This window comes from Helianthus annuus, chromosome 15 (genome assembly GCF_002127325.2).
Source record: "Helianthus annuus cultivar XRQ/B chromosome 15, HanXRQr2.0-SUNRISE, whole genome shotgun sequence".
NCBI classification, from domain to species: domain Eukaryota; kingdom Viridiplantae; phylum Streptophyta; class Magnoliopsida; order Asterales; family Asteraceae; genus Helianthus; species Helianthus annuus.
The window spans coordinates 80762816-80780550 of record NC_035447.2 but is presented as its reverse complement, the minus strand read 5'-3'; the positions used below and the strand labels follow the sequence as shown (position 1 = coordinate 80780550).

General features: G+C 35.2%; 1 long non-coding RNA gene across 3 annotated transcripts; it reads left to right on the top strand.

The window, feature by feature from the left end:
- Positions 1-11740: 11740 nt before the first annotated feature.
- On the top strand, positions 11741-17398 carry LOC110912036. 3 transcript variants are annotated; one of them, XR_004881154.1, is made up of 3 exons: positions 11742-11927; positions 12334-15441; positions 16295-17398. It is a non-coding gene; the product is annotated as an uncharacterized LOC110912036 (long non-coding RNA). The 3 variants fall into 3 exon arrangements; XR_002577608.2 differs by lacking the exon at positions 16295-17398 and adding an exon at positions 15507-16288; XR_004881153.1 differs by lacking the exon at positions 16295-17398 and having other exon boundaries at positions 11741-11927; positions 12334-15405.
- The last annotated feature ends 337 nt before the right edge of the window (positions 17399-17735 follow it).

The window sequence follows — 17735 nt, the reverse complement described above, 5'->3', positions numbered from 1 at the left end:
TTTATCTTTGTGAAATCCCACCTCCGATATTTCGTAAATAAAGTCGTGGCGAAATCTATAATTTGAAAACAAGTCTAAATGTATTTCTAACACTTGTAGTGAAAATATTTCTAAGTGTTAGGTTTTTGGAAAAATTTCGCCAGAGTTTCCCCTGTAACTGGGAGGTGGCCACGCTTTCAAGTGTATCATTTTCCTTTATAAATTAAACCAAAAATTTTCTCATTCAATCAAAACAATGTTCAAAGCAACAAACTAGTCAATAAATATGTAAATCGCAAGAATCACATGAACTTGTAGTTTTTCCAAGACTATGAAGTAAATCCCATTACTTTAAGTGGATCTTTATATATATCAATCCGGTTTCCTAAAAAGCCTCATTTTTAAAGAAATTCCATCTTTACAACTTATTGTAAAATTTGACAAAACTAGTTCTTTGTCGAAACTTAGTGTTACACAAGTGTTTACACACTTGTATGTTTAAAAATTATTCTTGATCATGTAAGATCCGGCTTTAGAAAAATATGATTTCTTGGACACTTGGTCCTTTGAAAATACCGCTTGTAGATCCGTAGATCTACTAATTTTAAACACTATTTCATAAGTAAAGTTGCTTTTACACAAGTTCAAGTTCCGTGTGTGGTAGAGTTTCATCACTTAACCTTTGTTACACTTAAACAAGCTCTATGTCATGGTCCATGATCATGACCAATCCGGGTTAAACGATGATCCGAGCTACCACAACATAGATCGGGCCCAAATAATTACACAAAACAAATCCTACAAGATTTACACAACAATCTAGCTTTTAACCATCATTTTTAGTATTTTTAGTAGACTTTTACTTATCATTTTGCAAGTTCATGCATTTTAACCGTCACATATCGTTTTAACCACTTCAAAATAGATCGAGAGTGTGTTTCAAGCAACTTACTACTAGCTCGAGGCTAGGGAAGATTCTAGACGCAAAATGAGTGGATAAAAGCAATGAGAAGAGGTCCTTCGCCTTCCGAATGCACCAAGCCTCCTCGTATGTGATCCTTAGCGCTTGTAGTTACTTGGAATAGCTTGAACAAAACTCGAAAGATGGATGGATGATATAGGGGTGTTCGGCCAAGAGCCTTTGAGAGAGAGAGAGTTTTGTTGAGTTTAAGTGTTGGTGAAAATGATTAGTGGTTCAAGTCTACTACTTAAAGACAAAATCCTTGTTCATTAACTAATGGTTTGTATGTCTTCTTGATATTAGACAAGTTAGATTAATTTAATCATGCAAGTACATGGGAGGGTCATAATGTGACCGATTCGGTTGGGGGGGGGGGGGGTCACTTGGTTAGTTTTCAACTAAAAGTTAAGACATAGTTAAGTTAGTTAAGTTAGTTTAGGGATTAACCCGGTTATTAGTGTGTTGTGCATTACAGTGGGTGTTAGGGTATTCAGGGACCCTAACTGGCTCAGAAAAAGATAAACAATATAAATGGCAATATTTTCCTGTTCCGGGTAAAGTCCGGTTGTTCGGTTGGATAGTAATCCGTTAAAGCGCTTAACAAAGCTTTAAAGTGTCGTTTATATTAATTTTAGTGACACAACTTATTCCCGGCACTTTGGAAAGTGTCTAGTAATATTGTTCTCATGTTTTGGCACTTTATTAGTTAGCTAGGAGCTGAATTTTTTTTTTTCAGTTAAAGTGCTGAATTTTGTACTTAGAGTACGTTTTAGGCACATCCTGTCACTGTAACTTATTCCTAGAGACTCAGTTCTACAACCCTTGTATCTCTACACTCACTATTAGTGTAGTAAACTATTTCTGGCTCATACAGGCCTTAGAGGCAGTGTCTGCCTAATGCTGGCTATATCAGCATGTTCAGTAGGTTATCCGTTCATTGTGCTACTGTGCTTTTGTGCATCATGTTTGTCACTAAAGTTCAGCATGTAAATAATGTAGTGACAGTAAATAAAGTATGATGCAGGTATGTGCATGTATCAGCAATCAAGTAGCAGTTTATCCACAATTTCAGGTAAGCATAGTAATTAAGCAGTGATTAATTTGCTAATTAAGTCGTACGGATACCTGGTTTAGTGAGGGTTGTCACAAAATCAATCTGCACCAAAGAATCTATTTTAATGTAACATTGCTGTGGATCTGAAGAATGGACAGAATTTTAGTGAAGAATCTGTCAAACAACAGATGGTGTTTTTAGCATCTGTGTTAGAATCGTACGAAAGTCTCGTTGCAGGAAAGATAGGTAACACCAACCTAACAAAGGAAGACTACGATCAAATCGACCCTGAGGAGATGGAGTTGATTGATATAAGGTGGTGTATGGCGAGTGCAGTGAGAAGAGCGCAGCGATTCATGGAGATTACTGGAACATAGTCTATTGGTGGACCTTCTACCAAGTTAGGCTTTGACAAGTCAAAAGTCACGTGCTTTAAATGTAAACAAAAAGGTCATTTTAAGCGTGAGTGCCGAAATGCTTACACTGATGACACTGCAAATCCTTTTCGAGAGGATTATTACAAAAGAGCAATTTATCATCAAAATAAAGCAGAACCTCCCAGGATGAAGCAGATAGAGGAGGCACCCAAAGAAAAATCCAGGGCACTTGCTGTTTTTCATGATGATGAAGGTTTTGATTGGAGTGATGTTTTGCATGAGGAAGACGCAGTTGGTTATGCCTTTACAGCAGCAAAGATCGTTCCTTTTAAAGATAACAGATCTGAAGAAGTGAAGTATGTGAACAGGAAGTCAACAGCTCAAAATTTATCGTACATGGATGGAAGCAAAGAAAGCAAAGATATGGGATCCTGATAGAGAATGTTATCTCGATCCTAATGGAAACATAGCTGTTGATCCAGATACTGTTGATGTTGAAGTTCTCACAAAACAAATTGCTGAAGAAGAAGAAGCCAGGCAAAGATTGTGGTGGGGAGGAGGAGAAGCTGATGAGAAAGAGAAAGAGACAGAAAAAGAACTGCAGCTAAAGAAGATTGATGACGGGATTATTGATACGTCACAAGAATTCACCGCTGAAAAATTGAAGAAGATGGCTGACAAAGTTCTAGCTGCAAAAGAACTAGAGGTAGTTTCTAGTTCTGGAACTGAGTCCAAAAACAAGGTCAGTTCAAATGATACACATGAGTCAGGTAAGAAAGCTAAATCTGAGAACAACTGCAAAAATTGCATGAAAGAGTGCAAAGTTTGTAGTACAAATGCTTACCTTAGTGGTAAGAAGGTTGAAGAATTGAATAGTAGAGTCAGAAGTGTTGAAGATCAGATCTTAAACTGTGATAAGTTGTTAAAAGCTTCGAACGACAAATTAAAAGAATTAACTGAGAAAATCGAAAACGAAAAAAATGACGTAGAAAGAATTAGGAAAGAAAATAAAAAATTGATTCTTGAAAATCGTCAAATTTCAGAAAAGTTTGATAAACTAAAACGAACGGTAAAAGATTCTGATGAAAGAAATGGTAAAACAGACAAAGAAAATCTTCATCTGACCGGTGTTCTTAGAGTTAAAGAAGAGCAAATCAACCAACAACTGGATGAGATTGCTAATCTGAAGCTTCAAGTTCAAGAAGCTAAAATTGAAAATGAGCGCATTAATCTTAAATTAACTAGTTACAACTCCTCAAGCTTTGTTTTACAACACATTGTTCCCAAATCCATCGGGAAAAACAAAGCCGTCGAAGATGTTTTTTTCAGATGGAACAGGGGTGGGGTATCATCAAGTTCCACCACCAGTTTTAAACAATTATTCAAAGAAACAATCAGGGCTGGTTAATGATGAAGATGTTCATGAAGTGAAACTTCCGGACACGATTGATGTCACATTCACTTCATCTTCCGATGAAGATAGTGTCCAATCTGAAGTTGTGAAAAGCATGGTTGAAAATGTTTTAAAGTCTGAAAGTGACACTACTGAGGAGGATGAATGTTTCTTGAACAATTACATTCCAAAATCAAAATCCCAAAACAACTTAAATGAAGAACCTACTCTTGTCATGTACAAGATGTCGGGATCGGATAAGTTATATTCGGATTCTGAATTTCCACTGGAGAATGTTAATGTTGCTAAATTGACAAATGTGTTCAAATTGGTTGAAATTAATATGTCTGAAGTAGAAGGTTTAAATCAGACAAAGAGGCAAATGAATTTTGAAAAAGATAAAGCTTACTACAAGAAGCCTATTGTTCCACCGCATTTTTATAACAACAACCAAAACAAGTGGTTGGGTTTGCTAAGAAAAAGGTTCAAAACAGAAGGTTTGCTAAGAAAAAGGTGTTTGTGAAAAGTTCAAGTTCGAGTTCACTTTCTGATAAAGAATCTAAATTTTTTTCAAAATCAAACAAAGAGTTCTTTGAGAAGAAGGCCTCACAGCCTCAGTCTGAAGGCACAAGTCGAGTAGTTGACACCCGAACATGTTTCAAATGCAATCAAGTTGGACATATTGCACAAAAGTGTACAAACTTGAAGCTAAGACTGAAGTTGTCGAGATTCAGAAAAGGAAAGTTGATGTGAAAGGAAAATCTCCAATGATTGTTGGGAAAAAAGTTTTGAAAAATGAAAACATCAAAGTCAAAACTGAACCTGTTAAAAATGTGGTAACTAAAAATGAAAAATTTTACAAACAGGTTGCGTCATCTCAACAAACATGGAAGCCAAAAGTTGTTGAAAAGAAAACAAGTTCTCCAAAACCAAAGGTTTCTGAGATGGAAAAACAATCATCTTCTACCACATCGGTAAAGATGAATGTTCCTTTGGATTCCTATGAGAAACTTGAAAAAGAAAAATCAATTTCTGAAAAGAAGTTTGTGGTGAAGAAAGACCAATCATCTAGTCAATCTCCGAAACAAGATTTCTCTTTTATATAAAAAGGTTGAGATTGGATCTGAAGAAAGCTTGAAAATGAATGATAAAAAATTTCCACCATTGATCACCAAAAGAACTGTCATTGATTTCCAGCTACCTGAGTCAAAAGAGGCTTGGGTGGCATCCAAAACTAACTAAGCGTTTGTGAATTGTGCAGGAGCTTCCAAGATCCATTTCGCGATGGATTATGGATAGTGGAGCTTCTCGGCACATGACGGGGAAGAAAAACATGTTGTACGATGTTCGTGGTTTTAATGGAGGTTATGTGGGATTCGCAGGAAATCAAGGAGGTAGGATAGTTGGAGAAGGAACTTTATCAAATGGCATTGTCACGTTTGAAAGAGTTAACTACATTGCTGAGCTTGAGAATAATCTTCTGAGTATTTCTCAAATCTGTGATAGAAAGTATACAACGCACTTCACAGATAAAGAATGTTTGATCTTGAAACCAGGATTTGTTGTTCCCGAAGAATGGATTATCATGAGAGCACCAAGAGTCAATGATCTGTACGTGTTGGATATGAGTGTAGCAACTACAACCACGAGTCAGGCTCATTGTTTTATGTCTAGAGCAACAGAGAAAGAATCACAACTGTGGCACCGAAAGATGGGTTATATACATTTGCGAAAAATGAATCACCTGGTGCACAATGATTTGGTTAATGGTGTTCATGTGAAAGGTTTTCATCTTGAGGGGGAGTGCATTAGTTGCATCAACGGAAAGCAAAAGAAGAAATCTCACCCTAGGAAGAAAGAAAATTCAATCTCAAGACCATTAGAGAGACTTCATATGGATTTGTTTGGTCCAGTAAATGTCAAAAGCATTACTGGGGATCTCTATTGTCTTGTAGTCAAAAACGATTATTCAAGATTTTCTTGGGTATTATTTCTGAAGTCGAGATGAGACGTTTGATCGTTTGATGACACTTTTCAAGAAGATGGAAAATTTGTACCAAACACGCATTAGAAGATTACGTAGTGACAATGGTACTGAGTTCAAGAATATCAAGATGGAAGAATATTGCGATGAAAGAGGTATATTGCATGAATTTAGTGCTCCTTACACTCCACAACAGAATGGAGTAGCTGAAAGAAAGAACAGGACAATAATTGAAACGGCCAGGACGATGCTTGCTGATTGCAAGCTACCTGTTAACTTTTGGGCAGAAGCAGTATCAGCCACATGCTATACGCTCAACCGGGTTCTTACTGTAAAGAAATTCAAAAAGACATGTTTTGAGCTAATCAACAGCCGCAAACCGAACCTGAAGTATTTAGAACCGTTTGGGTCTCCCTGCACAGTTCTAGAGCCTTTTGGTAAGTTTGGTCCAAAGAGTATCGAGGGAATATTTGTGGGTTACTCAAGTCCTTTGAAATGAGTCTTTGTTCCAAGCTTGAAGCGGATTATTGAGGCATATAATGTTGAATGTCAAGGCTATACAATGCCACCACAAAATCCTGGCGATTCATGGCGTTTTCACTATGACACTTTGTGGAATTCGTTTGACATGGAAAAAGAAGTGGAAGAAGAAGAAGAAGATTTCTTTGACGAGTTGGATATTCTGAGAGAGTATGAGTCATCGCAGGAAAGGTTCTCAGCTGAGTCTGCAAGGCGTCAAAGGCATACTTCAAATGACGATAAAGCAGGTCCAAGCAATGCTGGAGAACATGATGATATTCAACAAAATGAAGTTGCTCATGATAATCAGACGGCAGTCGACGATAATCAAGAATCTGAGAACAGACCAGTATTTGATCGTGGTGATTCAGATTCTGAGGGGGAGCTAATTCAGATTTCAAGTCAAACTATTCCAGTCAGTGAACAAAGTGCAGATCAAAATACCACAAATTTGGAAGGCGAGGTAGATGTTCCAGGCGAGGTGATGCCAAGAACTTTTTCATACCATCCAGAGGAGCTGATTATTGGAGAATTACAATCAGGCGTCCGCACTAGATGACAAATTGATCAAGGGCTTACTTGTTTTTATTCTATAGTTGCTCCGTTACAAACTGAATTTTCACTTAGTTGTTTTATCTCGCAGATTGAACCAAGGACTTATAAGGAGGCGCTTACTGAAGATTCTTGGGTCAACGCGATGCAGGAGGAACTGAGCCAGTTCGAAAAGTTAGGAGTGTGGAAGTTAGTAGACTTGCCTGATGGTCACATGAAAATTAACACAAAATGGGTGTTTAAATGCAAGAGAGATGATCGAGGGGTTATTATTCGAAACAAAGCTCGACTCGTAGTCCAGGGCTTTAGTCAGCAGGAGGGTATAGATTTTACCGAAGTATATGCTCCCGTGGCTCGACTAGAAACGATTAGAATTTTTCTGGCATTTGCATCGTGGAAGGGATTCAAAGTTTTTCAGTTAGATGTGAAATCAGCTTTTCTTTACGGGAAGGTAAAAGAGGAGGTATATGTCGGACAGCCACCAGGCTTCACCGACCCAATCCACAAAGACAAAGTCTACTTACTGGATAAGGCGCTGTATGGTTTACACCAGGCCCCGAGAGCTTGGTACGAGACATTGTCTCAACACTTGCTAGCCAACAGCTTCATCCGTGGGAAAGTGGATGACATTCTCTTCACGAAAGAGGTCGACGGACATCTTCTGATAGTTTAGATATACGTAGCCGACATCATATTTGGGTCAACGAATGAAAGTTTGTTCAAAGACTTTGAAAAAGTTATGAAGCAAAAGTTTGAAATGTCATCAATGGGGGAGATGAAATTCTTCTTGGGACTTCAAGTTGATCAACTACCTAAGGGAATTTTCATACATCAGACGAAGTATGTTCATGATATCTTAGAGAAATTTGGGATGTCAGGATCTACTCCAGCTTCAACCCCTTTAGCTACGAATCATGGGATAAACCCAGATCTCACTAGAGACAGGGTAGATGAAACGATGTATCGTTCCATGATTGGATCGCTGATATACTTAACTGCTTCAAGACCCGATATCATGTATCCAACGTGCCTTGCAGCATGGTTTCAGTCAAGCCCCGGAGCTTCGCACATGGTGATTGTGAAACGGATATTACGCTACCTGAAAGGAACTCCATCATTGGGTTGTGGTATCCAAAAACAGGCGATTTCACGCTCGAAGGCTATTCTGATTCCGACTACGGAAGCTGCAAAGTTAATGCAAAATCAACAACAGCGGGTTGTCAGTTCTTTGGACCACGTCTAGTCACCTGGCAATGTAAGAAGCAGACCTCTGTAGCTTTGTCCACATGTGAAGCTGAGTATGTATCTGCTAGCAGTTGCTGCTCTCAGATCTTGTGGATCCAGCAACAGATGCGCGACTACGGTTTGCAATTTCTTAACACCCCTATCTTTGTTGATAATGAGGCTGCAATAAACATTACTAAAAATCTTGTTCATCATGCTAAAACGAAACATATCGAAATTCGTCATCACTTCATCCGAGATTGCTTCGAGAAGAAGTTGACACGAATTGAGAAAATCCACACTGACAATCAAAAAGTTGATTTACATAACAAAGCATTTGACAAAACTCGTTTTAAATATCTTTTAAAACTAAACGGTATGAAGCTTTTATCGGTGTCGGATGGGATCATTGGCGTTGATGAGGATAACATTGTAGATGATGACGTTGAGAAACAATCTGCAATGGTTTGTCGATTTTTTACTTGTTTTGGTATTTAGGGGGAGTGTTATATTTTCAGAAAATACAAAAACAGTAAAATTTCAAAAATCCGAAAAAAAAGAGAAAATTTTAAAATCCAAAAACAATAGAAAACTGAAAAAGAGCTTGTGTAAAAAGGGAAAATGATAGTACATCGGCTTGACAGTTACGGTACGCTAAAGATTTGTAAAGTTTTAAAGCTTTAAACAGTCTCGCTGATTATGTGTCGATAGGTTTTTATACATTCAGTAAATCTTGTTTGGGATATAAACCTAAAATTCAAACTTACTTATTTTGTGGGGAACAAATCTTGGATATATAGGTAACCCCTGAAATCTTGTTTGAAAGTTCCCTTTTTCTGAGATACTAGGTCTTTATAATCAGTGATATCTGGGGTATTATCCCGGGACTTATGATTTTGCGGAAGCAATGGCCTATCCCCGTATAATATTTTCTGCTTGCTTGAAATAAGAGCACCGCCCTCAGCATAAAAATAATGAAACATTGCAAAATGCTAATCATGTGCTGTTGAAGAAAAGATTCTCTAAAGGGAACACACCTAAAGTCGAACCGTCATCTCTTTGCTGAACGGAAGTTCTGACCTGAGCTCTCATGATTTCGCATTTAACCCTTTACAGATATCATCTAGGTATACTCACCTGTAAGACTGAATATTGGGATCTGGATACGGGAGTATATTCAAGAGGTGGGACACACATATAAGTTTAAGTCTTTAATTCACCTAAATCGTATCCTGAACAGATTGAAGTTTGTATGAAAATTTAAGAGGATCAGCATATCGACAATCTAAGCGAATTGTTTAAGACTTAGTATTTTATCAAGCTTAACGGTGCTAGTAACTTGTCATCAGTTGATATGATTCCCTAACACGCTCACCAAAAATATGTTTGTAAATAGTTTACTTTCATTACATTCTATTTCTGTATTTCATTTTCTAGTTTAGAAAATTTTTTAAAAATCCAAAAAGATCTTTCATTTCTGCCTTATTTTCCGACAAACCAAAGTGGAGAGTTGATCTTCAGATTCAGAAGGTTGGAGCAGATGCAGAAAGATTCTAAGCTGGATGATGAGTTGGGAGCTTCACATATTAATTGAGAAAATAGAAAGTCAAAACAAGTTCATTAACTTGAAACTTGTAATTTTTCAAAAAAAAAAAAATTATTTGAAAATGTTGAACAAAAATCAGTTTGTTTTGTCTCAGATCATCCAAGGTCATTAAGTTAGACTTGGTAGATAAATTGAGTAATCAGGGTCATTAACTTGGACCTGAATAGTTAAGTGGATTTCTAAAAAAACTGATGAACAATTAAGAGAAGTTTAAGATTGAATAGATTATAATGTTATATGTTTGAGAAACAGGAAACAGGAGTCAAGATCCCCATGATAAAGAAAATGTCAAAGTTTGAACCATAATTTAAGTCCCAGCTTATCGAGAAGGGGAGTTTGCGAAAGGGGGAGTCAAAATTCTGGATCAACATTCAAAGGTTAGAGTTTGAAAATAGAAGATTGAAGGATGCTTTACAATGTCAAGACAATTTAGAGTAGAGAACGATAAATCAAGACTAAAAGACTGAAGACTGGATGCTAAAGACTTCGTCAACATCCAAGGGGGAGTCTGTTGGTGCACTGATGTCTGTTAACTTCGTCTTTATAGAGTCTTGTATTGTATTAGATAAATTAGGGCACGGAAATCGAGAAAACAGTATTTTAGGGTAATTTCGCTTGAAATGGACATTATATCATTTCAAACGAAATTAGTGAGTTCAAGCGAGATTACTAATTCCGCACGGAATTAGGTAATTCCGCATGAACTGGTAATTCCGTTTGTAACTGTTTCAAGCGGGATTAGTTCCCTATAAATACTAAACTTGTTTGTGTCATTTGGAACGGAATTAGAGTGTGTGTTTCAGAGTCGAGGTGCTGCCGGATTGTTATTTGAATTGTAAAAGCTCAGGAAATCAATAAAAGAAGATAATTAAAAAGTATCAAGCTGTGTTACGTCAATTTCATTGATTCCGCCTTTGATTTTGATGTTGAACTCTTAGATTGACTCGTTAGGGTCACACGACGATCCAACACACTATGATAATTTCCTCGGCCACATCCACGACCATGACCACAACCACGATGATAACCTCGACCACGTCCGTAACTTTCACTTTGGCCATTATATATTGCCACATTAGCTTCAGGGATTGGGGTTACTCCAACCAGATGAGTCTCATGATTTTTCATTAAGAGCTCATTGTTTTACTTTGCCACAAGCAAACATGATATTAACTCACTATATTTGGTGAAACCCCTTGCACGATATTGTTGTTGCAGTATCACATTCGAGGGGTGAAAGGTTAACATTGTTTTTTCCAACATTTCCTTATCAGTAATATTTTCAGCACAAAGAATTAATTGTGATATGATTCTAAACGTTTTCGAGTGGTACTCGCTTATCGACTTAAAGTCTTGAAACCTTAAATTGATCCACTCGTAACGAGCACTCGGTAATATTACCATTTTCTGGTGGTCATACCTTTCTTTCAGGTTGGTATAAAGGATAAGGGATCCTTGATAGTGAGGTACTCACTTTTCAAAGCCTCATGAATATGATGGCATAAAAGATCATGGCTTTTGCCTGATCTTGGGTATTTGCTTTATTTCCTTCTTTAATTGTTTCACCCAGATTATTGGCATTCAAATGTATTTCAGCATCCAATACCTATGACAAATAGTTTTTCCCAGTTCATAAATTCAAGCTTTGCAAGATTTGTCATGGTAGAACTATATTGTAAAAAAAAACATATTAATTAGTACATATCAAAGTTAAACAACATATTTATACAACGATGATTATTGAGACAACAATATTACCTATTACAATAATAAAATAATTTAGATTTCATATACTTTTCAAAACATCATATCTGTTCACGACGAATTAATTATGTTAAATATACTTTGTGTGTATAGATATATAATATATTAGAATTAAGAAAGTTCTGTAACATGATAATTTATTTACATTTAAAGAGAATGCAAAACAACTATTGTTTGTTTACGCACATGTCAGAGGACTTCATAATAAAAGAAAATGTAAATTTTTTTTGATGGTCCTGGTAATGTGTATCTAATCTTAATAGAAGGTTCCAACAAAATGCTACGTGACAACTCTACATCTCTCCTCACTAAAACCCCTATGACCCGAAAGTTCCTTTTTTTGTAGATCTTGACCCGAACCAATCAGCAAACCCTATTTTTGCTTTCTTCTTCATTCATACACTCCAAAGATAATCTTGGTCGTCTCTTACTTTGCATCCTTTCAGATTCAACGTCTATCTGTCATGAAACCGTTATCTCTAGCAATATCAGTTCTTGCCTGCGTAACCCTCAGGTAATAGATTTCAAGTTTCTGTTAAATGTAGTAAGGGATTTTGGTTTCTAAATCAAACACAGTATCTTGCGTTGTCTCACTTTTAATTCCCTAAACAAACATATTCTACCGGTAGCAATAACTTCAATTCCGGATTACGTTATGGTACTTGCCTGGCAAGTGGCAATATACGGCCCAGATGCGTTCGTGTTCAACCTCTCAGCAGTATTTCTAAGGTTGTCATCGGTTTTATGTTATTTAGGGTTTAAATTGTGAAGATTGATAGGATTGGTGTTACAATCTGTTTCACGTTTTGAAACAGGTCCTTTTAAATTTGTACACATGACTAGCAACTCTTAATTTGTTGGTATTTTATGCAAAAGAAAAAACATTATTAGATGTAGTTTGATACCATTTCTATTCGTAGTCTGAGAAACAACAGTTGGATATTTTATCTACATTGGCGGATGGAAACTTTGTCTCGACTTTGCTAGCGCTCCATATGTGAGTCCCTTAAACTACATAATTTTATATTACTTGAATCACATTTTTGTTATCTACACATTTAGGTGTTTCTAGATGGTGGTTTGAAACAACAGGGAACGGGTAGATGCTCTTTTATCTCTTGAACATACCTTTTTTTGATGGCAAGTTTTCTATATATCGGACAAGAAAGTTTTACGTCAATCTGACCTATACCAAAGGTAACCCGCTTTGACCCATTACTTAACTCACCTATTTTCAGCCTGTTTTGTTTTTCCATTTGATTCTCAATATGAGTAAACAAATGACAGTTTTAACATATAATCTGTTGAGATTTGAAAGGTAGTTCTCTTTGCATGATTTTACCATAATTCGTTCATTTTTTTGTGTATACAAGCTGCAGAATTTCTATAATTGTTTGCATCATTGTTGATCCGGGATGGCCTAAATGGTCATGCCATATGATAAAATTTTCTTGGTCTATTAACTTCTTGTTTATGACTGCATTTGATTCGATTGCATCAATTTTAGTATAATACAAACCAGAGGCAAGTGCTCGCAACTTTTCTAACACATGCTTTTTACCCGAACTGATATTTGTGATATGAAGGTACTCATCATGTCCCTCGGATGTAGTCTCAAGATGATATCCGTTTAAACGAACATCTTTAAAACTTATTAGATTCCTTTGAGACAATGGGGAAAATAATGCATTGATTATTTTAAATGGTGTTCCACCTAGCAACACTACATAAGCTTCTCCAAAGCCTTCAATTAATTTTGATTGCTAGATATAGTACCAACATTTGCCTTTAGCATAGTTAAATTAGAGAAATAATTCTTTTTCTTAAGAATTGTATACGTAGATGCGCTGTCTATTAGACATATATCTTCTCTATTAATAGGGATCTTAGTTAAACACTCCATATGCTACAAAAACAAAACAAAATCATATAAATAAAATGTCTAACATGCTTCAAACATAAAAAAAAATCCCAAGATGTTTCATACGCATCAAAACAAAACAAAATAGAATCTCAAAATGTCTTAAAGAAATGAAGGAAATAACATCACTTAAAAGCTAATAATTCATATGTAAGGAAAATTGCAAGCATCCAACTGGGTTGTATTGCCACGATATCACCAGAATCCAAGTTAGTTAACTCAATAAGGAAATCATCATAATCCAGATTAGTTGTATCATTATGGTGTTTATGACCATCAGTGACATCAACATTTGCAACCTCATATGTAAAATTTGTCTCTATTCCTTTTGCTTTTTCTTTGATGGATTGTTGATAAAGTTCCACCAAGTGTTTAGACGTACGGCAAGTCTTCGACCAATGATTGTTACTTCCACATCGGTAACATGCATTCAATGAAGATCCGATCTTCTTTTTATTTTTTTCATCACTAGATTTATTTTCATTATTATGCCACTTTTGGTGGGTCCCTTTGTTTTTAAACCGAGCACTATGATAATTTCATGATATTGTTGTTGTAGTATCACATTCGAGGGGTGAAAGGTTAACATTGTTTTCTCCAACATTTCCTTATCAGTAATATTTTCAGCACATAGAATCAGTTGTGATATGATTCTAAACGTTTTCGAGTGGTACTCGCTAATCGACTTAAAGTCTTGAAACCTTAAATTGATCCACTCGTAACGAGCACTCGGTAATATTACCATTTTCTGGTGGTCATACCTTTCTTTCAGGTTGGTATAAAGGACAAGGGATCCTTGATAGTGAGGTACTCACTTTTCAAAGCCTCATGAATATGATGAATATAATGGCATAAAAGATCATGGCTTTTGCCTAATCTTGGGTATTTGCTTTATTTCCTTCTTTAATTGTTTCACCCAGATTATTGGCATTCAAATGTATTTCAGCATCCAATACCCATGACAAATAGTTTTCCGAGTTCATAAATTCAAGCTTTGCAAGATTTGTCATGGTAGAACTATATTGTAAAAAAAACATATTAATTAGTACATATCAAACTTAAACAACATATATATACAACGATGATTATTGAGACAACAATATTACCTATTACAATAATAAAATAATTTAGATTTCATATACTTTTCAAAACATCATATATGTTCACGACGAATTAATTATGTTAAATATACTTTGTGTGTATAGATATATAATATATTAGAATTAAGAAAGTTCTGTAACATGATAATTTATTTACATTAAAAGAGAATGTAAAAGAACTATTGTTTGTTTACGCATATGTCAGAGGACCTCATAATAAAAGAAAATGTAAATTTTTTTTGATGGTCCTAGTAATGTGTATCTAATCTTAATAGAAGGTTCCAACAAAATGCTACGTGGCAACTCTACATCTCTCCTCACTAAAACCCCTATGACCCGAAAGTTCCTTTTTTGTAGATCTTGACCCGAACCAATCAGCAAACCCTATTTTTGCTTTCTTCTTCATTCATACCCTCCAAAGATAATCTTGGTCGTCTCTTACTTTGCATCCTTTCAGATTCAACATTTATCTGTCATGAAACCGTTATCTCCAGCAATATCAGTTCTTGCCTGCGTAACCCTCAGGTAATAGATTTCAAGTTTCTGTTAAATGTAGTAAGGGTTTTTGGTTTCTAAATCAAACACCGTATCTTGCGTTGTCTCACTTTTAATTCCCTAAACAAACATATTCTACCGGTAGCAATAACTTCAATTCCGGATTGCGTTATGGTACTTGCCTGGCAGTGGCAATACACGGCCCAGATGCGTTCGTGTTCAACCTCTCAGCAGTATTTCTAAGGTTGTCATCGGTTTTATGTTATTTAGGGTTTAAATTGTGAAGATTGATAGGATTGGTGTTACACTCTGTTTCACGTTTTGAAACAGGTCCTTTTAAATTTGTACACATGACTAGCAACTCTTAATTTGTTGGTATTTTATGCAAAAGAAAAAACATTATTATATGTAGTTTGATACCATTTCTATGCGTAGTCTGAGAAACAACAGTTGGATATTTTATCTACATTGGCGGATGGAAACTTTGTCTCGACTTTGCTAGCGCTCCATATGTGAGTCCCTTAAACTACATAATTTTATATTACTTGAATCACATTTTTGTTATCTACACATTTAGGTGTTTCTAGATGGAGGTTTGAAACAACAGGGAACGTGTACATGCTCTTTTATCTCTTGAACATACCTTTTTTTTTTGTTCTTTTGTCTATTTGTTTTTATTTCCTGTTTTATTTCTTAAAACTCTTTCTCGGGCATGGTTCTTATTTGTTGGTTACTTAATTAATGCTCCTTTTGAAATGATTGAGTAACATGATGTGGATTTGTTAGATTAGTTTTGTGTTTTGTCGGTGTTTATAACCATTAGAAGATTGTGTTTGCGTGATTTAAGGCTCTCTATATACATAGGCGCATAGCTAAAGTGTTAGTTAAGTACTAAGTTATAAACATGAACTAACCATCTCTACAACAGACGCTCTTAATATTTAAAAGTAAATATAAATAAATTTATTAGTTGGTTGAACTACCCATCAATGTGGAAGTATGTGGCAGAGTAAGCTACGTTTAAAATAATGCTATTCTTCATGGGTTCTGGTCTTTAAGCAACAAAACTATGCAACTTTATTCTAGCCTTGAACTATAACTTGGGAGAAAAAGAGTTTGTGAATCTGATTGTCTGCTGACTTGTGCCATACAGTCGTGATAACATCTTATTTTTTCGTTGAAATTACTTCTATTCCTTGGTTGTATTAGTCTTGTATTTTAGCATGTACAAGTTCTATGTGGTGGAATCTTATGGCTATTTGTGATTTGCAAAGTTTGCATTTACATCAGTTTTTTTTTCCCTACCTATAGTCATTTTAGAAGTAATATTACATTTTAAACGAGCTAATTTTATTTCTATGCCAGTCAGTGAAGCTTTTGCATGGGCAGGGCTTAAGTCATCTAAACTTATTTTTGGTATCGACTTCACCAAGACCAGTGAATGGACAGATAATATTATAGTTTTCGAGAGTTTTTTTTTTAATTACTTTACCCAAGTGGTTATGGTAAGCAATATTTTTCTATAGTTCCAAGTTGAAGTGGAACATTCTTTTAACAACAAGCTTCTGATATCAATTGTGTTACATGGAGTTGGTGATGGGTCGTGGGACACAATGAAGGAATTTGATGATAATATTCATTCTTGCAGCTTTAACAGTTTCTAGGTATAAAATCAATATTACTTATAGAGGTGATAATTTCCACCTATCTATTTAGATTCTGTTTATCTTATACTTATAGAGGTGGCAATTTCCATCTATCTATTTGGAACTGAAAAAAAGAGAACGGGTCAAATAAAATAAGTTGAGAGTTATGATCGTTTTATAATTCTTAAAAAAACTATTAGTAAGTATATACACAATACATTTATTCAACCCATGTAATATAATAATATTCATGAATTAGATTACTATTATTGAAATTACATAGTTTATAATCCTACTTAAGACAAAATATTTACAAGTTTTCTATATATCGGACAAGAAAGTTTTACGTCAATCTGACCTGTACCAAAGGTAACCCGCTTTGACCCATTACTTAACCCACCTATTTTCAGCCTGTTTTGTTTTTCTATTTGATTCTCAATATGAATAAAGTAAACAAATGACAGTTTTAACATATAATCTGTTGAGATTTGAGAGGTAGTTCTCTTTGCATGATTTTACCATAATCGTTCATTTTTTGTGTATACAAGCTACAGAATTTCTTTGAAGAAATGAATATGAAACGTAAAAGGCCTTTGATGACTTGACAAATCAGGACACTAATTATGATATAAAGGTTGTATTGAACATGTGTAATACACGGGTCTATAAAATTATCTTAAACAATTTAGAGATTTGTGAATGGTAATATTGTAAGTTAGTATTTTATTATTGTATATGTAATGTTATTTGTAACTCCAGCAAGATAAGGTATATATATATTTTGTATTTATATGATTTTTTATAAGGGTGCACCCCGTGTAGTATACGGGTCTATAAACTAGTTACTAATATAAGAATCATTTATGAAAAAGAGCAAGTAACAATATCATATAACATTAGCATAAGATTGCCAAAAATTTTAGACACTAAAAGGAAAGTATATACAGATCTTGATTTTTATTTTATTTACTCAACTAATAGTACAGATCACTATTTAGCCCAAAGAAATTTATATAATTTGGTTTCTTGAATAACACAAAATTCATAAGTGTATTAGGATAATAAGTATAAATATCGGACTTAACCCAAAAATTGTATGAGTTACGATATGCATTATTATTGGAGATTCAAGAGAAGAACACAACATATCTCTAACACAA